The following is a 24,860-nucleotide window of genomic DNA, read 5'->3' as shown; positions in this document are numbered from 1 at the left end:
GTGGGACAATGACCTCTTTTTTTCTGGATGAAAAGCCCTTAGTGATGAGGTGTGCCACATGGATTTCCTGACTGTTGTGGTGATGTGGTTATCGAAGGTGAGACCACTGTCCACCTGTGTCCTTAAGTCTCTTATCACACTTTCAGTGTTTAGTGTACTGCCACCTATATGGTAATTCACGGATACATGTTTTTTCCCAAAGGGGATAACTATACATTTCTTGGCATTGAGCTTGAGCCCATGGCTCTGGCACCAAGCATCTGTTTCTGTAAGGCCCTTTTGTAGAGTATCCACATCATTTGGGGATTCAATAATGGCTCTCAGTTTGCAATCATCTGTGAACTTTGTTAGTCAGAGTCCCTTAGTGTTGGCCTGTACTACAGAGAAGTAGATGCCAAACAAAAGCGGTCCCAGGACTGAACCCTGAGGTACTCCACTTGTCACTTGTCTGGAGCTGGATTTGGAGTCAGCTACTTTTACAGTGTGGGTTCTATCAGTAAGCCAGTTAGCAACCCATTGGGTGATGTAGGGATTAATGCCCAGCTTAGTAAGTTTATCTATGATTCCAGAGTGGGGGGTGGTGTCAAAGGCCTTGGCAAGGTCTAGACAGGCTGTGATCGCACTATAGTGGGGACAGGAAATGTACCCTTACCCTCATTGTAGTGCGATCTCAGAGGTTGTATATATAAGTGGGGAGGGGTGTTGGGGGTGCAGCCCCCAACATGGGGGGTGCAGGGGGGCTTGCCCCCCTCCAAATGTTATTGTTAGTTGTGGGCAGATGTGAGCATTTCAGCAAAGTCGATATTCGACATTGCTGAAATGCTCCGTTCGATATTTCGGTTGCTCGGTGTTTTGATTTCCGACAATATTTGTCAGAAATTGTTGAGTTTGTCTAAATGATGTTTGGAAATATTTGGAACAGCTTCAGGAATGGAAGTAGAGGTTAAAACACACTCTGGGATGGGAATAACATTTGCACTCTGAGATCTAGAGTCTGTATCACAGGAACAATGCTGCAATGATGATTCCAGTATAGGAAGAAGATGCCTGCAATTTCTTCTGTGCTCCACACCCTCAGATTCTACATGGTAGGATCTTGGCTCTGCACATATGCCTGGAACTTGACCAATCTGGTTGAAACCTTTCGCTGTTTGTATCATCACTGTCTCCCCTTCCCTCAACAGACGAAGAAATCTGCTCAGTTTTATCATAACTGGACTTCTGGATAGAATGCTTCTTGAATAATTGAGGCTTGATGGTTTTGTTTTTCTTAGCTTTAGGCCTCAATAAACTGGAACTAATAGGTGGTGTCATGCTGGTTTGCCTGGATAGAAGTCTTTGAGCAGGTGAGCCAAGTATATCATTATGGGTATGTTTCTGAGATTAAGTAAATTCAAAAAGACATCGGCATTGTCATGCTTTAACCTTTCAAGTGATTGCTTTGCACCCTGCAGTGCACGTTCAGTTAGCTCATTTGACTCTGGATATTCAGGATTGCTAATAACATGTACAAAGTCCCATTCTCTTGCAAATTTCTGAAACAAATTACTAGTAAATTGAGTACCATTGTCAGAAATAACTTTGTGCAGACTACCATTGGCTGAGAAATGATGTTTCAACTTAGTGATAACAGTAGTCAATGTTAGGTTAGGTAGTAAGTCAATCTCAAACCAATTAGAATAAGAGTCTACCAATACTAAGTACTGTTGATTGTCCCACTCAAAGATATCAGTGGCTACTGTTGACCAAGGTAGTTCAGGAACTTGACTTAGCTGAAGTGGTTATCTTTGCAAATGCAGTCTACTACTATTGCATACTGAACAAGAAGAAAGTACTATATCAATGTCTTTCAGTAAAGAAGGCCAAAATACTAATTCTCTCGCTCTTCTCTTAGTGGATGTGGAACCTGGGTGACCATGATGCAAAATCTGTATATATTCTTATTGCAAAGTAGCAGGAACAACAATTTTAGGACCTTTGAAAACAATACCATCTTCCATCAACATTTCATCTCTGTAAGGAAAATAGGTTTGCACAATGTAGTGATTAAGCTTTTGCAAAACTGGATTAATCTTTGTGTGATCTCTCCACTCATCAAACCTAGTGGTAGAAAAATTATACACTGCCATCACGTCAAAGTCAAACTTCTCTGTGTCAAGCTGTTCTGACATATTTCTGGGTGATCTGGATAAGGTATCAGCCAGATAGAGTAGTTTTCCTTTCGTATAGACCATTTTGAAGTTGTACTTTTGCAATTTGAGCATCATTCTTTGTAATCTCACTGGAGTTGAATGCACAGGCTTCTTTAGAATAGTAACTAGAGGTTGGTGGCCAGTTTTAGTCTGAATAGCTTGACCATAAATATAATCATGAGACTTGGAACATGCAAATACTATTGCCAAAAGTTCTTTCTCAATTTGAGCATACTGCATCTCAGTTTGGGTATGTATTCTAGATGCATAGGCTACTGGTTTGCCCTCTTGAAGTATAACTGCACCTAGACTAAATTTTGGAGAATCACTGGAAAGAGTGACTGATTTGTTCACATAATAGTATCTTAATGTAGGTGGGTTGGCAATTTTCTGATTAAGGTCTTCAAATGCCTTTTGGTGCTGTTCTAACCATGACCATGCAACATTTTTGTGTGTTGGCTCTCTTAAAGGTGCTGTCAATGTACTGGTCTGGTATACACTTGCCAAATAGTTGACCATGCCCAGGAAATGATGTTGAGCTTGAATACCATCTGGTGCTGACATCCCAAGAATAGCCATTCTCTTGTTTGGGTCTGGTCTTAAGCCAGTACTGGTAAACAAATGACCCATATATGTAACCTCTGGTAGTCTGAATTTGCACTTCAGAGGATTGAACTTCAAGTTTAATTCACGTGCTCTATCTAGAACTCTCTTTAGGTTTCTGTCATGCTCAACTTCACCATCGCCTCCAACCAATAAATCATGTACTATTATGGCACAAGGATAACCCAAAAAAAATTGTTCTATTGCACGCTGGAAGACTTCACTTGCAGAATTTATTCTAAATGGCATCTTTAGGAATCTGTACCTGCCAAACAGAGTACCAAAAGTGGTTAGTATTGAGGATTTGTGATCAAGCATCACTTGCCAAAATGAACTTTTTTCAGAAGACAGAAGAAACAGTGGCATTTGGTATTAGAACTGCAACCTCTTCGACTGTATGCATTGGATGTTGCAGTCTCTTCAATGCTTTGTTCAAATCTCCTGGGGCAATACATATTCTGATTTTGTCTGAGCCTTTTTTGTGAACTGTTACCATAGACAACAGCCATTCAGTTGGTTCTGTAACTGGACAAATTACACCTTGCTGCACCATTTTATCCAAATGTTCCATAACTTTATCCTGCATAGCTATTGTAACACTTCTTGCTGGTCTAACTACTGGAGTGACCTCTGGATATAACTTCATGGAATACACAACTGGAAGTTTGCCCAACTTGTCATTGAAAATATCAACATAGTTTGAGAAAATGGCTTCAGAAAAATTGGAACTATGATATCCACTTATGTGATGAACTTCTTTGATAAAGGAAAGCAGATTCATTCTCAAACTGTATCTGAGACCCAGTAAAGACTGTACTGGTCTTCAAACTACATAGAATAACAGGTTGAAACATTTCCTGGCCAAAATGAATGAAAGCATCACTGAGCCTTAGGTTTGAATTTCTTCACCTCCATAAGCAACAAGTTTTACATTACTGGCCAGACTAAGTTGCTTATTAGTTCTCACTTTAGCTAACATGTCTGCTGATATAACATTACATTTTGAACCAGTGACTACTTTAAGCTCTGTGCATTTACCATTGATCTGGACTGTGCAAAACATTTTGCCAATAAACTCACTGCATCAGCTCACTCATCAGTTGCTGAAATACAAGCTACATAGAAAGCAGAATTGCAGTCTGCTTAATCAACTTGCTTTTTTGTGTGACCTTTCTTTACAACTGTGTGGGATTTACTTGATTTGCAAAAGTTTTGAAAATGGTTCCATTTTTTACACTTGCAACATTGCTAACCAAATGCTAAGCATTTCTCTCTTTTACATTCATGACTGGCGCCACAACTGTGACAGTTAACAATAAAGCTGGACTTGGGTTTTGCTGATTCACACTTGTACTGCACTGAGGGACACGTTCCTCTAACTTGAACTGGTCTTAAAACTTGCTGGAAAACTATGAGGTTTCCTTGGTGAGTCAGCATGGGCTGTGGTTGCCATGTGCTTAGGCCTACTTCTATTTGCCATGTGTTATAAGATATCCACATTTGCTCTGGAGCCTGCTGAAGCCATGCTCTTGTCACTTGCAAGCATACTTGTGTGTTTTTCTGTCTCTTTATGGATTTGACAAATATCAATAATTTTCCTCAGCATTAAATCACTGTCACGAAGCAAAATCTTTCTCACAGAAGCACTATTAATAACACACGAGTCTGTCCTTTATTAACTCTTTGTTTAAGTCACCAAACTGACACATTTTGGCGTTATTTCTCAGGTCAGTTATATAACCTGCAAAAGTTTCCCCTGGTTTCTGATCACTTGTATAAAACAAATGCCGCTCTATTGTAATATTTGTTTAGGGGTTGCACATTTCTCTGAACATGCGCTTCAAACATTCGGGGGTTTTCCCTTGATTCAGCCTGTACAACAATATGATGATTTTTACCTTCTCTCTTATATACTGTTGGTGCATACACAAATGAATGCTCTCTTTATTTGGCCTTTGACCCAGCTAGGTTTAGCAAAATGAATGCCCAGTGCATGATTCTTTGAATAAGCTGCTTTTATAAAAATATTGTACTCTTGCTCAAATATTCACCAATTCTCTGCAATATTCTGATCAAATACAAGTGGTAGGGGCTTTTGAAATCCATCTGCCATATTAACATATACCAGTGAAGAGTTTTGCAAATAAGCATGAACACACACATACACCTATGCCTGAAATTTATGCCAAAATTTGTAACTTTGCCCGCTAGCACAATAAGCCTCTGTGTAATTGAACGTTGCGAAATAAGTCTCTTGGGTGCTGTAACACTTGAAATTACTGTATTGCAAGAAATCATCTCTTAGTGTAAGAAACATATCAAATAACTGTGCAGTGTGAATGAACTGGGCAAGAGAAGCTCAGATTCAATAACTTTTCGAAGTAGCTAAACTTTGTGAATAAACTTTACACAGCACACTGAAAATTCCCCAAAATTGTGGTACCTTGCTAGGCAATTCTTTATAGTGCAAGAAACACTCTGTAATGGTGGCTCTTTGCGAATAGACACACCCAGCACAAGAAACTTTTCAAAATGACTATACTTTGACTGTGCTTCAAGATATAGTTACACTTTGCCCACAAATAAACTCTTCAAAATACATTCACAGTAATAAGCACACACTGTAAGCGCTTTTACACACTTTGAGATACTTTGAATAATTCTAGTTATTGACACAATATGAAGTCGTAGTTATGCCAAAACACAGCACTTTGCCAAAAAAAAACATGCAGTCACCTTGCTATACTTATGATTAATGTGCCTTTTTTCCCTTATTATATTCTTTTTGGTCATTTAATCTATTCTGGCCCATTATACTTTTCTTTGCCCATTGTACTTTTCTTGTGCTTGTTTTACTCTAAGCATGCCCATTTTACCTTAAACATGCTCATTTTGCTGTAAGCATACTAATTTTGCTTCAAACATACTTGTTTTGCTTTTCTGATAATCGTTTTGTCATATATCTTAACTTTAGGCATTTCCCTTAGTTAATAAACCTTTCGTGCCTCCCGCTTGTTTAATAATGTGGTTTGTGCCCTTGTAATACTCCTTTTTATCTTTTCTACAAAATAATCAGTTTGTGCAAATTCGCATTACCTTTAGTTTTTTTCTGACTTTATTTTATTCTTGTTTCTCTTAGTTTACCTTCACTGTCATCTCTGCATCTCATGTCTCCGAATATCAGTCTCTGGAATCCTGGTTCTGACACTGTGTCGCTCTCCTATTTTGGACACAATAGAAGAGACTTCATGGGTGGCAATGGTGGTGTGGCGAGGTGGCCATGGTGATGCAGCAGTTAGCATTGCCACTTCACAGCAAGTTGTTCTCTGGTTCGACTCTCAGCTGTGGTGCCTTCTGTGCAGAGTCTGTATGTCCTCCCTGTGGTCGTGTGGGTTTTCTCCGGGTTTAGTGATCTCTGTCTTGTGTACAGAGCTTCAACAGACCCTCCTCTATAAGACACATTTGCAAGTCTAATTGTTTCATAAACACTCACTCAAGCGATCTCAATCTCTTTTGTAAAATAAATAGAACATGTTGGAGAGATCGATTAAAGCAAAGTATTTCTATAATTTTATTCAAATATAATTTAGATGAATGGCTAGGAAACTGTACATTCCTCTTTGTTTTGCATCCCTGTCCCTCACAGTTAGGGGAAACATGTAAATGCCCCAATATATCCTTGTTTTGTCCATCTTTGGGTTACTCATATGGAAAATATAAGGGATAAACACTACCATGGGAACATAAGTCTTGGCTTCTTTAAATCCTCGTAGATCAATAACTTAGTAAGTACCTACAAACATACGGACCTATCAGATGAGTATGTACCAGATTTTCAAGACTGCTCCAAAGTAGAAATATTACCACACATTTTTCACCAGAGCTCATCGGGAATGTTTTTCCTGAAAATACTATTCAGATGACTGTGACTCTGTCCACTGCATGCAAATACTACTTCAGACACAAGGAATAAAACAGATATGGAAGAATTGTGAAAACTCAAAAAAAGCCAGGATTTTGAAATGGTCTATTACTTTGTACATGATAGCAATGACTGGTTATTACAACTGCTATCTGTAAATACTACATTTCTACTTTTTCTTTCAGGATTTCTTTAAATTCCATATGAGATACACAGTATAGTATAGGTAGTATTCATTTATACAAAAGGTACTCCAAAATTAAATCTAAAGTGGTGGCATGTAACGTGAAATTGCTAGTACTTTTCTTAGCATGCATTGTGCCAGTGAAGTCAAGATGTTACATGATAGTCCAGTGAAGTACTTAGATGCATCCACTTGGGACTCCTGTATGCCATTGTTCTGTTAGTGGTACAAGTTAGAGCTAGTACAGTAAGGAGCCCACAAAGATATCACTGCATTAACTTCCTAATAAACCTGCTCAGTCCAAACAACGGTTTTACTTATGTAAAATACATTCTAAAGTACTATTTAAACATGTCAGCTACACAAAGGCCTACCGTGGATAATTATACTATACTACATTTATGAGAGGATAATAGGGAGCTGCAACGTGTGCCCTAACATCATGGAGATATTCTGAACAGTACCACTATGTTGTTGCACCCTTTCCATCACTGGTCTCCCATTTTATATCATGGCATCTGTCTGGTTAGGTACTATTTGAAGGTTAACTTGAGCATCAGAGTGACCCATAAATCACCAAATGTCATCTTAAAATGGCTGATTGGTACAGATCTTCCCATAATACGGCTCTGTTAGTGCAGTGAGATGGCTGATTGGTACAGAATTGCCTGTAATGCAGCTCTAAGAGTGCAGTGAGATGGCTGCTTGGTACACATCTGCCTATAATGCAGTTCTAATGGTACAGAAAGAGAGAGGCAAGCTTTACAACTTACCTTACTGCATGTTTATTGATTTGTTCCTGCGGTGTTAACATTACTAAATAGATGTTACATTTGTCTGAGTTTTAGAAAGTTGAACCTGAGTGCATGTCTGACTGCTACATAGTTAGGTTTGGGTTAGGAATTGCTATTTTTCTGAAACTGTTAGAGGGGCTGTGGTATTTTTGCTGGGATTCAGTCATTGCTGGCTTTATTGGCATGTGTATTATAATATGTATAACTGCTGATGTTAGTAATGAATGTCTGTGCATATCACAATAACATTTTAGAGTTTGAAGATAGTTTTTAATGTTTGTTTCTATTTGCTGTTGGTGCGTACTACATCACATGCACCACAAGTTTCTTGTAAGTTATTGTCTTTAAAGCTCTTAAATTACAGATATTTGGAGATAATTCAGCTCATGATAGGCAAATAGGGTAAGACGAATTAAAGAAATGTTGTCAAAGATGTGTTAGCAACTCAGATATAAGGCCACTACAGTTACTATTTTATATAGGTTAGATGATTGTAATGTATATAATAGCTGCTGTGTCCATTGCTTGTAGTATAATATGTACCGATTCATTCTATACTCTAGTTCATCATATCATAGAGCAACATACCAATCTCCATGAACATTTGCATTTTATAAGACCAATGAAGGCACCACTACTCATTGTAGCAAATAGATTATGAACTAACTGTTCATGGATGGCTAACAGCAGGCAGTGAGGGACTACTTGCCAGTACAGATAATTATCAACTCCCTAATAGACCGAGTGAACACAAATGGTAAAAATCTTCCTTGCAGATATATTTCACCATTGTCTATGACTGTGGCAGGATTTTTGTACTTTGCTCACTGTCCACCAGGCTACAGGTGGAGCTTTGCATTACTTTGCTATGTGTCCTTTCCTAGTTCGCTAAAGCATATAAAGTAAATAAATTCAGATGGTAATACAGTTTGTTTTTTGCAGGTAAAGACAAAGACCAAGCTAAAAGTTTGTCATTTCTTGATGAATGTAAGTCTGACTTAAAACATATGTTTTCAGCTAATAAATGGTCTACTGAAATACTTAGCTGTTCAGAAGACTTAGTGGCATTTATGACCATACCTCTTTCTATACTGAATGTGAAACCTGTGCCTCATCTGAAGCACCATTCAGAGCAAGGATTTCTGATAATTTGGTGCAGCATCACTTTCCAACTCCATATATTCCTTCAGTGCATCTGTAGACAAGAGTGAGGACATGATCCTGGCCCACTTAGCTTGAGGACAGTTACATTTGGCAGCAAATTTCTTGAACACTTCCAGGAATGTATTAATGCCATCTTCTGACCTGAACATCTTCAATGGTCTCCCAATAGGTTAACAGATGGGTTTGCCATGGTTGTTGACTGACAGAGTCTAGTGCCCATCTGTAACAACACTGCTATCTTTTAGGCTAATGAAGTGTTGGTCTGTGGCTGTTCCTCTCCCTATAGTAGTCTGCAACAGCAACTTGAAGAGCCTTTTTTAATGTACTAAAATCTCCTTGAGCATTTGCATTTCAGTAGAATATTAGCCATTCTAGTACACAAAGGTCGCGAGGTAGTTGCAAAACAACATAAGTGTAAAGATAGCCCTCAGTCCTTGTAAGACACAATCCTTTTCACTACCATTAGAACTCTCTAATGAATAATAGATACAATCCCTTTCTGTGGTTAGAGCAAAGCCCTGTAGAAGCCTTATGTTTTTGTCGTCTTCACGGAAGACAAGTTTTAAAGGAGTTGATGATACAGAAAAAAAATAGCTTAAGCTTCATCAGTCAGTAGTTCTACCTTCAGAAGCAACACTCTCATACCCAAGTCTGCATCACAATTTATGGGTGAACAAGAAATAAATCAGGCAAGGTAACCTGTCTTGCATGTAGCATGTATAGTCACAGTTTATGGAATATATATTAACTTTGTTTCTTCCAGTAGATAACTTGCCACTGTAGTTATGCTATGAATCAACTTTACAGTTGATATTAAGGGTTTGCTTACATGGATAATGAAATCCTGTTTGTGTAGATTTGGGGAAAAAAATTCACACATATTCTGAGAATCCTTTTCGCAAATTCAGGTTCATAGCAATAAAATAAAGTCAGTTCATATAAAAATGTAAAAGTCCAGTTCAAGAGTTTCATCATACTTTCACGTTGTATATCAAAGCAATTTAATATTTGCAAGTTTCAGTTTTTCATCTGCCTTTCACATACAGGCAAGCACTTTCCCTCCTTCTCCTCTTCCCCTTTCTCTCAGGCAACAGATTTTTAAGTACTGTTTCAGTTCTCCTCTCAGTACAGCATCTTCTCAAACACAGTTTCAAGTCCTTTCAAGATCCTACAGGCTGCCTTCTTCATTCTCTCACAGCTGTCTAGAAATTGCTTAAACATTCCCAAAACTCCAAAAGGTCTGTCATGATTCTGTCATACTGATAGAAGCATACTGTAAATGCGTGAGGCAGCTTATCCTTCGGTTAATCACTGTGGATGACTGTCTCAGTCTCCCTTAACTGTCTGAAAGGTCAATATTTTCCTTGTATAAAACACCTTGTGGTATACACTACCATACCTTTTAACCCTTAATTAAGTCAACAGTCTTCAAAGTCAGCATGAACTATATTAAAACAGTTTGGTTGACAAAACACATGGTTGACAGTTGGCTGGAACTGCACATTTTCCATGACTTGGGAATGTGCCTTTTCCCTAGCATTATGCAATCTTGGAGATAGAACACTATAATCAACGGGGGGGTGGGGGCTTGTCACCTGCAAAAAAACACTGGTTTAAAGTTGTGTGCTTTGAGGTTACATCTTGGAACATGCACAATGATATGTTAATGTTATTTTTTTGTATTAATTTGTCTTGACATTAAGTTCCTCCACCACACACACACACACACACACACACACACACACAGACACTCTGCGATAGAAGATATAACTGCATGTGTGAGCACGCGCACACACCTACACACACACACACACACACACACACACACACACACACACACACACACACACACACACACACACACACACACACAAACAAGCATTTGACAGCATGAATAATGAACACAGAAAATTGTTCATTTACATTTCAGTGACCATGAAACAGTGGCAAACCACTTTGCAGTTGAGCTATGACAATGGGTAAATTATTACTACAGGGATAAACTATACCTATACTCTGGAACAAGCTACCCATCTATGTCAAGCAAAGTTCCTCATTAGCACTCATCAAGAAAAATCTTGATATGTGGATTGGAAATAGGAAATACACCCTGGGGATTACGTCTGTGGCTCTGCTCAACAGAAGCACAGGAAATTAACTTTCTTGGGTGCCAGGGAACCTTGTTGGCTAGGCTTACTTAGGCCCCCTTGGGCCGATAGCCTAGTACCTACTTATGAACCTATGAAAATAAGGTATTGTATGGTGATTCTTTGTAACTGCTTCTGTTTTTTTCTTGCCCCTAAGCCATTAAGGTGTGTACTTAACAGATTAGGCTATGACTACAACTTGGCTTCTAGAAACCAGCCTTGTTTAAAGAAATCTCATTTACTTATTGTAGACGAATTAAAGTTGTATAGTTCATAAGATGTAGAGTTGAAAGTACAACTACAAATGGTTAAAACTTTCCCAAATCATATAAGAATGTCATTTAGTCTTGATAAATGATAAATTGATAAATGAGCAAAAGCAACATTTAAGACAGGAAAGCTGAAACAACAAGAAATTATCACTTTGTTTCAGGAATTTGATATAAACGAACTTGAAGAGTCGGGAGTGTATAAATATTTGGTAATAGATAAAAGACTATCAATAAATCATGACCAAATGAGAATAAAACTGACTAAAGAATAATTCAGAAGACTAATACAATTATTGAAAACTATCTTGACATCTAGGAATAACATCCAAACTGTAAACCAGGTTGCACTTCCTGTTCTAACTTACAGTTCTGGGGTGACTGACTGGCCCCAAAAGTATTGGATCAGTTGGACAGGAAAAGAGAAAAAATTGCTTCATGCTTATCAAATGATATATAAAAATCAGTGTATATCATGATTATGTATTCCTTGATCCGAAGGAGTATGGGCCTACTTGAAACTTATTACATGTACAGCACTACAGCCATAGTAGTGCATACACACATGTATATATATATATATATGGTTTCCTATGAAACCATCGAAGTTACACAACATCGAAAATGAGAAGATCGGGACTGCTATATTGAAATTGCAAACCATCGAAAACGGAAATCGTCGACTTCCAAAGCGTCGAAATGGAATGTCACAGCACTGGTGTATGTTTAACGCGACCCGGTAAGTGTGCGACAGTGACGGAGGTAGGAGTGGTCAGGTAAGTGAGTTAGGGTTAGGGTGCAGGTAGGTGAAGTGTGCGTTAGTGTCGAAGCTTGGGCTAGGGGTGGGTAAGTGAGTTAGGGTTAGGGTGCAGGTAGGTGAAGTGTGCGTTAGTGTCGGAGCTTGGGCTAGGGGTGGGTAAGTGAGTTAGGGTTAGGGTGCAGGTAGGTGAAGTGTGCGATAGTGTAGGAGCTTGGGCTAGGGGTGGGTAAGTGAGTTAGGGTTAGGGTGCAGGTAGGTGAAGTGTGCGATAGTGTCGGAGCTTGGGCTAGGGGTGGGTAAGTGAGTTAGGGTTAGGGTGCAGGTAGGTGAAGTGTGCGATAGTGTCGGACCTTAGGGTTAGGGTTTGGGTCAGGGCTAGTGTGTATTCTATGTAGTGTAGTGTGTTGTTTACGTTCCGTGTGTCGGTGTTATGGTGTTCGGTGTTTTAAATGTCGCGATTTCTGTTTTCGCTGTTATGTACTTTCGATGGTCTAGTCTCGATGTAGTCATTCTCGATGTAGTGTAACCCGATGGTTTCATAGGGAACCATATATATATATATATATATATATATATATATATATATATATATATATATATATATATATATATATATATATATATATATATAGACACACACGTGTGTGTGTGTGTGTGTGTGTGTGTGTGTGTGTGTGTGTGTGTGTGTGTGTGTGTGTGTGTCTATATATATATATATATATATATATATATATATATATATATATATATATATATGTGTGTATATTTGTCAAAGGAAAAAACTTCAAAGACCAATACACATAAAGTTCAGTTAAGGCACTTTACTTTACTTGCCGCAAGGAGACAAAAATATGCAAATACAAGGATTTGTCTAACTACTAACAGGAAGTATGTTCATTCTTATATTATTTTACAAGACATGGCCTTCTAAGCTGATGTAATCAAGCACAACTTTTAGCATTGTTCTACAGCAGATGTTACTTCAGATTTTCTGCTGACATGACTAGATTTGTGAGAAACTTTTCAGAAAAACAACCTGGCCTTGGTGACCATTAATCCATTTACAAGCGTCTATTGTACAGTGTTACTTTTCAAGGTATTCTTCTAATACAGATACAAGCAAATGCTGATTGCAGTTCATATTTTCAAGCAGGCTTTGTACTAATTATCTGTAACTTCTACAGCTGTGTATTTTCTCATGGCACAGCGGAACTTCTTGTCTAAGTTTCATACAAGTAGTATTGTTCTATTCGTTATTTTCCTAACTCAAGCAGAAATCACCTACTTCTCAGTAAATTTCCAAGGCACAAGCAAGATTTCAGCTAACAGTACAAGGTCAGAAAGCAGCTGCAGTTTGTACAGATTTATGCAGTATGAAATAGAATAAATGTGTTAACCCTTTTCAAGCTCTAAATGCACTAAGCATATTGCTAATACACACATTAATACATATTTTTCTAACATTTCCCCCCTATTAATACTTTTATTCTACTTTCAAAATAAGCATAAACAGTTTGTTTTCTTCTCCTAACCTCTTCCACTCAGGATTTGCAGTTAAGAGAGTCATTCAGTTTAAAATTATGAAAGTATTTTTAGTCTTTTAACAGTTCTTCAAACTCAGCACTTTGATATAAGGTTTCATAAAATGAAATGTCTATAAGGTCTTTAATCAGTCTTTTCATGCAGGGAATACCACAACAAACACATACTCCCAGTAGGAGCATACCTACACAAATGGCAATCAGGATGTTCATTAGGATGGTACCCCACCGCCCCAAACCATTTCTGGAAAAAGTCTGTTGGTGGGTTTGGGCCTGGTTTGGTCATGGCCAACACTTGCTGAATTACCTCAAGATGATTGTCTATCTCGTATTTATGGTCAGGAATATACAAAGAGCATTCTTCTTAGATTAAAGTGCACATACCACCTTTCGCTGCTAAAATGAAGTCGAGAGCCATGCAGTTTTGGAGCACTACAGTTCTCATAGCATTCAGTTCATCAGTCACCAATTCGAGAGCAGAAAAATTAGTGTTGCTCATTACTTCGAGAAGTTTTGACAGTTTTCATAGCTCCCAGATCGATTTCACTGCTCCATATGCTGGTGATATGTCTGCCCACGATATAACGCTATCACTCAAGTCCATGTGTGTCAGTCCTTTGCCTAGAGAGTGATGGTCTTTCCAACACGTATCGATCTGTCCCACAGGTTTCTTGACGACTTCTCGGACATTTCGAATTTTTCCATGAGGCAAAACTGCAGTGTGTCGTATGGCCGGAACCAGGTAACCCAAAAAACAGCTGCCGGACCAATTCTCAGGTAACCATTTGTATGCCTTTCTGCCACACACATAATAACAATCCTCTACTTTAGTAGTAATCTTGCTATGAATGTACACTCGCCGTGCATGAAACATTTTTCTATCAATTGTAGACAGCTGTTTATAAAGAACAGAATTATGTTTTACTTCATCAAGTGTTTTGTGCATCAATCCAAGAAATTAATCATACCTTGTATTACAATAAAGATCTACTTTGTTACCTTTAGTGTAACATTTATAAGGAACAGTCACATTGCAATTGCTCCAAGCCACCTGAACAGTATAATTTTTATAAAAACACACAGTTCCCTTCTGTGGAACAGACAAGTGCAATGGTATTTTATCTTGTTCTGTGATGGTAGAGGTATCATAAATCAAGTTGTCCCAGGTCTCATTGACCCTTAGGGGGACTGTAGTCATTAATAACCCCCCCTCCATATGCTGTCGGCAAAGCTGTGCAAATCCAGCCATTCGAAACATTGAAAGTCTCAGCATACACATATTTAATTGCCTGGTAAGTATTAAAGTTTGGATACCAGTTTATGAGTAACGCTTCACATTTATTCAGTTCAGTCTGTGTGGCTGGGAGAAGAAAAGGCCACAACAAACAGATTATTGTCACTAATACAGTTAACAGGATGATTATGCAATACTTCTGAGGAAAGGGTTGTTCTGCATTCCTGTTTCTTCTGGACTCTATAATTTTTGCTCTTGGCACGTAACAAGATTTATGTCCAGTTCAAAGTTTTTAACTAGTTTACAGTGCGTCAGGTGGATCCAGGAGGCACGCTCCGCAATTTTGACTGCAGTGGGTGTTGACAAAAGCACTTGATACGGACCTTTCCACTTCGGAGATGCCCAATTCTTCTTCCTAACTATCTTCAGCCAGATCCACGCTCCAGGGGGCACTGCCACTTCTGACCGTCTGGTTCATTCTTTATCTGAAACAGATTTTAACTGCAACAAATGTTTAGAATTTAGGAGTTTTTGCATATAATCAGCTAATGTACTGTCAGCTTTCTGGTCTGCTGGCATGAGAGATTTCCACTGAGGTATATAGTATGCCCTTCCAAAGAGCTTTTCAAAAGGAGTCAATCCTTTTGCATTCAGAACAGTGTCATGCTCAACAGTGCCAGGGGCAGACATTACACCCAGTTTCTCTGCGTTTCTGTTATTAATTTTCCTAGCTTACTCTTTAAAATCCCATTATGCCTCTCTACTAGCCCTGCTGATTGCAGGTGATACGCACAATGATTCTTTAGAGAAATACCAAAATGTCTACTTAACTGCTGTATGGTCTGATTTACAAAGTGTGTGCCGTTGTCACTGTAGATCCTTTCCGGAATGCTGAATCTAGGGATGATTTCTTTAACAAGCACTTTGGCCACAGTCATAGCGTCTGGATTTTTAGTCAGAAAGGCTTCCACCCATCTGGAAAACATATCTACAATGACAAGACAATACTTCTTATTTTCACATTTATTCAAGTCCATGAAATCCAAACAGATAGTATGAAATGGATATGGTGGTGTAGGGAAACTCCCTTGCTTGGGCTTCAACGCCCCTTGTGCATGATGTTTATTACAGATGTGGCATAACGAACAAAATTTTTTAGAGTAGTTTGTAAATCCGTACGTCATGAACACTTGGTTCACCAGCTGTACCATCCCCCCTGTTGAGACATGGCACTGCCCCTGGCTCAACAAAGCTGCATATCTAAGCAAATTAGACGGCAATATCGGTTTTCCTTCTTTAGAGATGTACAGCCCCTTTTGGGGAATTGCTCATCATTTTACCCATCTTTGTTTTTCAGTTTGCATAGTAAGTGTTTGCATTGTCTTTAACATTTCTAAGTCTAAAATATCAGAGGGTTGTAGTTCCTCATTCAAAAGAAATACTTCTGAAGCTGCCTGCTTTGCAGCTGTATCAGCTCTCACATTACCTTTTGAAATCCTGTCCTGTTGCTTGGTATGAGCTGTGCATTTACAAATAGCTACTTTCCGAGGTAACTGAATAGATTCTAAAAGATCTAAAATAAACTGTGCATGATTGATTGGTTTGCTAGTAGATGTTATCATTCCTCGATTTTTCCGCTGTTGCACAAAAACATGTACAGTAGAAAAAGCATACTGGCTGTCAGTAAAAATGTTCACACATTTGCCCTTTGCTAAGGTACATGCCTGTGTCAAGGCAATCAATTCTGCTGCCTGTGCAAATAAACTATGTGGCAAACATTTTGCTTCTATAATGTCTGTGTCAGAAATTACTGCATATCCAACTAGGTTCTGTCCTGCAGGACCCCTTTTGCGTGAGCCATCCATGTAGTATGTCACCTCAGCATCATCCAAGGGAACATCCGTAAGATCTTTTCTAGGAAGTGTCTTTTGCTCAATCACCTGCAGGCAGCTGTGTGGTGTGCCATCTGCAGGGGTTGGGAGCAAAGTAGAAGGGTTCAAAGTCGTACATCATTCAATTGTCATATGAGGTTGGCTCAACAATATAGTCATACAGGGAAGATGCCTAGCAGGGAAAAGATATGCTACCTTTTCTTGTAGTAAAATAATCGTGACTGCATGAGGCACTCTCAATGTGAGAGGGTGGAACAACACTACTGAGGCCGAAGCCTGTACTGCCATTGCAGCTGCAACTACTGCCTGTACACAGTGAGGTAAACACCGTGCCACTGGGTCCAGTTGTGATGAATAATAAGCAATAGGGCATTGCTTGTCCCCATGCTGCTGTGTTAACACTGATGTCATATAACCTTGCTTACAATCTACAGTTTGGAAAAAACGTTTATGATAGTTTGGTAATCCCCAAACTAATGAGGACGCTATTAACTGTTTCAGTTTGCAGAAAGCAGATTCTGCTTCTGGTGTCCACTGTAATAAATCCTGTGCTGCCATAGGCTTTTTATAAATCAGGTTAGTCAACTGTGCAGATTCCAAGGCATAGTTTGGAATCCAACTCCGACAAAAATTAGTCGTACCCAGGAAGGACATCGTTTCCTTCTTGGTAGTGGGTTTTGGTGCTTGCAAAATCGCTACTTTTCTGTCCTCATCTAATGTCCTACCTTCCTTGGATATTACATATACTAGGTATTTAACTTGTTTCTTCCAAAGCTGCAGTTTATTTTTGTTTACTTTATGTCCTTCAGTGGCTAAAAATTGTAATAGCGCTATGGTATCCTCTTTACAATCTTGCTGGGTGGGGGATGCCAGCAGGATATCGTCAACATAAAGCAAAATCTGACTACCTCTTGGTGGGGTAAATCCCACCAAGTTGCTTGCCATTTCTTGTGAGAATATTGTTGGACTTTCACAATACCCCTGTGGTAGTGGCGTATATGTATACCTTTTCCCCTGAAATGTGAATGCAAACCAATGCTGGCTGTCAGGGTGTATCGGTATCGAAAAGAATGCATTGCTGATATCTACCACAGAAAAATATTTCTGTTGAGGTTTTAAATCATTCAACAGTGTGTGTGGGTCTGGCACCGTAGGTGCCCTTGGTATTATTGTGTCATTTACAGCTTGTAAATCTTGGACCATACGCCACTCTCCATTCGCTTTCTTAACAGGAAATAAGGGTGTGTTACATGGTGAATCAGGAGACTCCACCAGCACCCCTTCCTTAAGTAAGGCTGCTATAATAGGTTTGATTCCTACCTCTGCATCTTTTCTTAAGGGATACTGTCTCTTTTGTGGTCTAAATGCTGACTTTGGCGTAATAGTAACTGGTCCCGCTGTATAAATAAGTCCTACATCTGATTTTCCTGTTGACCAGAGATTTTCTGGTATATTCTGTAAGGCATTCTCTTCCTCCTTCAATAGGAATGCTAATCAGCTGTCCTTGCTAGACTGCAAGTGTACAGCTGGGTGGGTCTGAGTTATCCAATTCAGCTTCTGCATTTGTATTCCCTGTTCTGACATTTCTAACTCTGTCTGTTTTTCCCATCTCGTGACTTTTTCTCCTAAGTCTGCCCATTTTACATTCTTGTCCTTAGTTAAGCTAACATGTGGTAATCGATTAGATTTATAGAGTGCAAAGAACTCCTGGGGCAATGAGCAGCTGGCTACACTGTTCCCTTCTGTGTCCCAGTACAGATTACGTAATACCAATCTGTTTGCACGATTTCTAAACAATTCTTGCTCATATTCCTTATCAGGTCCTGGTGTATTACAATAATACAGAGTACAGTGCAACAAATGCTGTTTATCAATGTCAAGGGAGGGGAACTTGCTGATGGCTATGTTCATCAACTCTTCAGTCACCACCCCTGGACCAGTCGTAACCAAGTCCTTTCTGTACCAATAAAACATTTCACCCTCCGATTGCACTGCAAAGGTATGAATTTGTCGCTGTGCTTCCATACCCTGCATAGTCGGAACTACTGCTATACCAAATAGCTGCATAAGGTCTCTGCCCAAGAGGTTTACTGGGCATTTTGCAGATACAACAATTTTGCTTTTCTGGGTCAATCCTGTAACAGGATCAGTTATCGCAATATTATGGGAAAGGGGCTCCCAATACAGCTGTCCATTAGCTGCTTTCACTAATATGTAATCAGGTAACTCTGAATTCTCTGGCAGTTTGGAGGGATGTACCAGGGTCCATGATGCCCCTGAGTCACACAAGAATCTGACTTCCCTTCCTTCTACCAGGAGTGTAACATCTAGTTTCGTGTCTGCTAAATAGAGCTCTAAGCTCAATAAAGCCAAATCCAATATTTCATTTTCTTCACTATCCGTGACTTCTTGCACTTCCTCTATTTCTTCTGTCACATTTTCTACTCCCTCTATCACATACTCATTTGTCCTTTCTCTGCTATCCCTTTCTAGTGATTCCTGGCTATCATATAATCAGTCCTCACCCTCCTTATCCTCCGTGGTTGCCTTCTTGTTTTTCTTGCAATCCCTTGCCAAGTGTCCTTTCTTACCGCATTTAAAACATTCACCCCTTTTCTTTCGCCCTTCAAATCCTCTGATCGTTGAACAGATTGTTTGATTCCCTGGGCATTTCTCTTGCCCTTTTTCCTGAACTGTGCTACATATACTTCTGCTCCATCTTCTACAGAAAATACTTGGGCTTTCTTTTTCTTTTTGCTATTAAAATGCCTTTCGGCATGCCTAGCATATTCAAGCAATGATTGTAACCTGCTTGTACGATGATCTACTATGTGTTTTGTAATAAAACTACTTATGGGTGTAATACTGCCTTTCAAAAATGCATTCTTTAACTGCTGCTCATATGGGGAATCGTGTGTCTGATCTTTAGGAACCTGCATTCCACAATGGTTATTAAAACATTCTAATAGTCTGGCATAATATCGGTCAATAGCTTCACCTTCCTGTTGGATGCATTGATTAATGCAAGTCCAGTCTGCCCTAGGCTTCCATTTTTCAGAGATTTGGTCTGTAAGACCTTTCACTCTGTTGTCTAATTCTGCACTGTTATGTGGGAGGGGCCTGAGCACAATATCACGGGGATTCCAGTCACCAATAATCATGTGCCAATCTGGTCCCACAATTTGTCTGACTACTTTTTCTATCTCTTCTCCATTTAAATTATAACTCAGCCTCATTCCTTGCAAATCTTCTAAGAACTTTCTAAAATTAATTTTTGAATGGGGAATTCCCTAAGTGGCTTTCCGGATGTCTTCCGGAGTCCAGGGTCTATACACTAGAATAGTTGGGTCCTGACCTTCTTGCCCTGCCTGAGGATTAGGCACTTCTATAAGTGGGCATATTTCTTCTTCACTCATAAATCATGAATTTCTACCCATTTAATATATCTCAATGTCCCCTTTTGAGTTTCCTGCCTGTGTTCGAGACCTGGTCTCAACGGGATCTCTAATAAATGGTTTCGCTTTTGTAGTGTCTATACTTGCAATGACAGCAGGATATTGCAGGGGTGGACTAACTTGTTCACTTGCCTCATATTCTGGTAAAGGAGGCGGAGGGGCCGACGCTATTACTAAGTTATTGTCCTCCTTATCTAAAAACATTGCTTTTGAATTATTACTCTTTTGTTCCCTTCGGTTTATTTCCTCAATCCACCTATGTGCCTGAGGAATTCCTAATTGACGTTGCTTTTTTACCCCACCTCTAGAATCGGTTTTAAGCTGTTTGACAAGTTTGACAAGTGAGGATTTTTCTAGTTTACCATCAAATTCATACTTATTAACCCATTTTGAGTAGTATTTAATATTATCAGTGACTGCATGTATTTCACGTCTTTGGTTAACGGTGGATTTTGGGACCTTTTTGTACAATTATTACCCATTTTGTTTTACCCTTTTAATCATTACATAACTCCTTATTTTTAAAATGTGGTACCATGGATGTTTTCATAGTCTCTTCAGAATGACTGCCTACCTGCTCTGTTTCCCTGATCTATGACTAGACAGTAATCTTTCTGTCCCCGACTTAAAAATAAAGTCTTAACAGAACAAATACAAATCTAGTCCCTGATCTAAAACAGAGAAGGTAGATTCACCTTACCTGAGCCTTCGTGATTGATCACCTGGTTCGAGTTAACCCGTCCTTCAGTCGCAGATCAGAAAGTGGCTGGCCTCTTTTGTACAACAATTCAGTCGGAGGACTTTTCAAATAAGAAGAACCGATGTGGTTTCTTCCCCGTACGGTTTCAAGCCAACTGGCCTGTCTGATCCGAGGTGAACTGAAGGTTTCCAGTCCAAAGGACCAATCTGTCAAAGGAAAAAACTTCAAAGACCAATACACGTAAGGTTCAGTTAAAGCACTTTAATTTACTTGCCGCAAGGAGACAAAAACATGCAAATACAAGGATTTGTCTAACTACTAACAGGAAGTATGTTCATTCTTAAACTATTTTACAAGACATGGCCTTCTAAGCTGACGTAATCAAGCACAACTTTTAGCATTGTTCTACAGCAGATGTTACTTCAAATTTTCTGCCGACATGACTAGATTTGTGAGAAACTTTTCAGAAAAACAACCTGGCCTTGGTGACCATTAATCCGTTTACAAGCATCTATTGTGCAGTGTTACTTTTCAAGATACTCTTCTAATACAGATACAAGCAAATGCTGATTGCAGTTCATATTTTCAAGCAGGCTTTGTACTAATTATCTGTAACTTCTACAGCTGTGTATTTTCTCATGGCACAGCGGAACTTCTTGTCTAAGTTTCATACAAGTAGTATTGTTCTATTCATTATTTTCCTAACGCAAGCATAAATCACCTGCTTCTCAGTAAATTTCCAAGGCACAAGCAAGATTTTAGCTAACAGTACAAGGTCAGGAAGCAACTGCAGTTTGTACAGATTTATGCAGTATGAAATAGAATAAATGTGTTAACTCTTTTCAAGCTCTAAATGCACTAAGCATATTAATATTCACACAGTAATACATATTTTTCTAACAATATATATATATATATATATATATATATATATATATATATATATATATATCTGCTGAACCTACCAAATCCAAACATAGGGAAAAGTCATCAAACATGACATACTTGATTAGTTTTGTGGAAGTGTTTTGATGGAAAACGGGAAAATAAATCAAACCAGAGGAGGGAAAAAAATCTGACAGCAACTGAATCTGGCAAAAAAACAAAATAAAAAAAATAAGGAAAAACAACAGATGAGAAGGAAAGAAAACTGGAAAATCCATAAATATAGAGGCAAGTACAGAGATCTCCTGGAACAACCTTACACTGACCAAGACTTAATGCAGGAATAGTTAAGGAGAGGTAAATGGAAACCAAAAGATAAAAGGATAATGTCATCTCAGACAGTGGACTGTGTGCATGTTGGTTTACAAAATCCGTTAAACATGACGGAGAAACAGACAAATTCATATTCTGGAAAAATAATGGAAACGGTCACACATCTTGTTGTTGGATGTGAAACATATATGGCAGAGGGCCTGTATACTGAAAGGCACAATAATGTGGCAGGAATATTGAACTATGGATTGTGCAAAGACTGTTACATAGAAGTAGTTGAGAAACATTGGAAACAAGACTCACAAAACATAATAGAGAATTATGGAGTGTGTATCACATGGGATCACTTATTACCAACAGCTCAAAAAACAGATGCAAGAAAACTAGACATAGTAGTCCATTAAAAAAAAAATGATAAAAGTAACATTGATCATTGAACTTGCTAAACCGAGTGATTAGAGTATTATGTACAGAGAGAGACAAAGTAATAAAATATCAGAATTTGCATGCATAAATGAGAGTAATATGGAAGAAAGATACCCGAATGATTCCAATAATAGAAGGAGCAATGAGTCAATAAAGCATCAATTGTAAGCCGCGGTGGTCCAGCGGTAGTGTTGTCACCTCACAGCAAGAGGTTCTCCCATTCGATTCTCGGCTAGAGCGCCTTCTGTGTGGAGTCTGCATGTCCTCCCCGCGGTCGAGTGGCATTCAAAAGACATGCGTAAATGGGCGTGCCTTCGTTGAAGGTTGGGCATCGGGCTGGCACCTCGGCACTGTAAAAATCTACTGCCAATCATTAGCGGACTGGAGTTCCGCTGTGGCGACCCCTAACCGGGAAAAGATGAACGAAGAAGAAGTCATACTGAGATATTATACTAAGCCAGTTAACACCATAAAAATTACAGAAGGAGGCAGTTCTGGGCACATTGTGGGTGCTAAGAAGAGCACTCTTGGATAACATTAAAAACTGAACCAATACTAATTTTGTGAACTTTGATTGTAACCTGACTTGGGAATGGAGTCCATTCCTGTCATGGTATTAGAAACCCAAAAGATTTGGAGAAATTAAACAGATTAATTTCAGGATTCCTCTTGATATTAATTCATATATTGATATGATATTGATCTTTCCTTAAACCAGACAATATTTTGAAATTGCACAACTTTACAGACCCTGATGCAAATTTCTGAAGCACAACTTCTAAAAATGTCAACTGTTTGCCAAATTTTGATCACAGATCCAAAATATCTTGCAAACGCATTCACCAAACAATTAATCATAAGTAATTATTGGTCCCAACATGTTTATTTAGAAATTAATTTCCCTTACTTTATTTATTATTTTTTTAATTTCAGCAAATGCATGCATTGCAACATAATTGAAGTGATTTTCCCATGTTGGAAGAGGAGATGTCACTGCTTCACAATACTTGTATGCAGAGTTCAATTCTCTTTAGATAAGACAAAATCATGAAGATGCATTATTCTTTTTGGTTGAAAACAGAGATGTTTCTGCAGAAATACAACATCTGGAAAGTACAAGTAAAATATAGAAATGTAACTTTGAAGAGTTATGGTAAACAGTTTTGAGACTGATACTGCTCTAAATCTGATCAAATTGTAAGCATAATGTATAATTTATAAGTTACTGCTAAGCTACAGTACACTGTTATTTGAATGCAATATATCTAGAAGATGTCAGATGCCATTTTGGAAACAAAATATATAACTAAATGGTGAATTATAAAGCCAGGGTATTTTCAGATAAGTGTACAAAATGGAGTAAGCATCTAATCAAATACAAAAGTTAAAAATTTATCATGCAATATTTTATATGTTGACTAATTATTCCTTTTTTAATGGCAGCTTCTGCTCTAGATTCTATTAAAAACTCCACAAGTACAGGTCTTTCATTTAGGACCCCCCTATTACTTTCTCTTTGCCTATACACTGATACTAATCCTCGATAGGAAAGGTAATCTCTAACATGCAGTCTAAATAAATTCTTGACATCTTCCCATTCTATCATCTTTCCCTCTGTAGTAGTTTGCTCCCAATACATTGATTCCTTTGCCAGTTTTCTTCAATAAATTCCAGCCACCTCTTGTCTATTGTCTATATCCCTAATTGTTGTCAATCAGAGGAGGACAGAAAGGATTGGGAAGAGAGATTGGATAAGCAATTTTTAAAGAAACAATGGGAGGATATATGTATGTCTCTCAAATATGCATCACATTCCAAAAGATTTAAGGATTTTTGCTATGAAATGTTTACATAGATATATTTTTCTACCCTAAGTAGACTCCAGAGAACTTTTCCTCAGGTAGATAGCAAATATTGGAGGTGTGACAGGGAAGTGAAAGGTAAATGGGAATATATTTTCTAAGATTGCAGTGAGTTGGCAGACTTTAAGGATTACGTGGGGGATGCACTGTTGGAGGTGCTGAGTGGGCAGATTGGTGTGACAAAGGAGATGATTTTTCTGAGATATGATACAGAATCAAAATTGCCTAGACATGGCAAGGCATTGCTGTCTCTAATTATGATGGCTGCCAAAAGATCAAAAACTCTAGCTATAACAAAGAACAGGAATTTGTTAAAACCCTCAAATTTCACAGAATGATCATAAAGTGCACTTTCTTTCTTCTTTTTTTTTAATGTCCCTAACATGCTCTAATATTCTTTTCTTTCAATTTTCTTGTGGTTTTGACCACATAAAATGCTGAACAAGACAAACACATAGCTATATACACTGCCATTTTAGTATTACATTTCAGCAATT

The sequence above is a fragment of the Protopterus annectens genome, chromosome 5.part1, assembly GCF_019279795.1.
Source record: "Protopterus annectens isolate FY-2018-M chromosome 5.part1, PAN1.0, whole genome shotgun sequence".
Lineage (NCBI taxonomy): Eukaryota > Metazoa > Chordata > Ceratodontiformes > Protopteridae > Protopterus > Protopterus annectens.
This window is presented reverse-complemented; position numbering follows the sequence as displayed.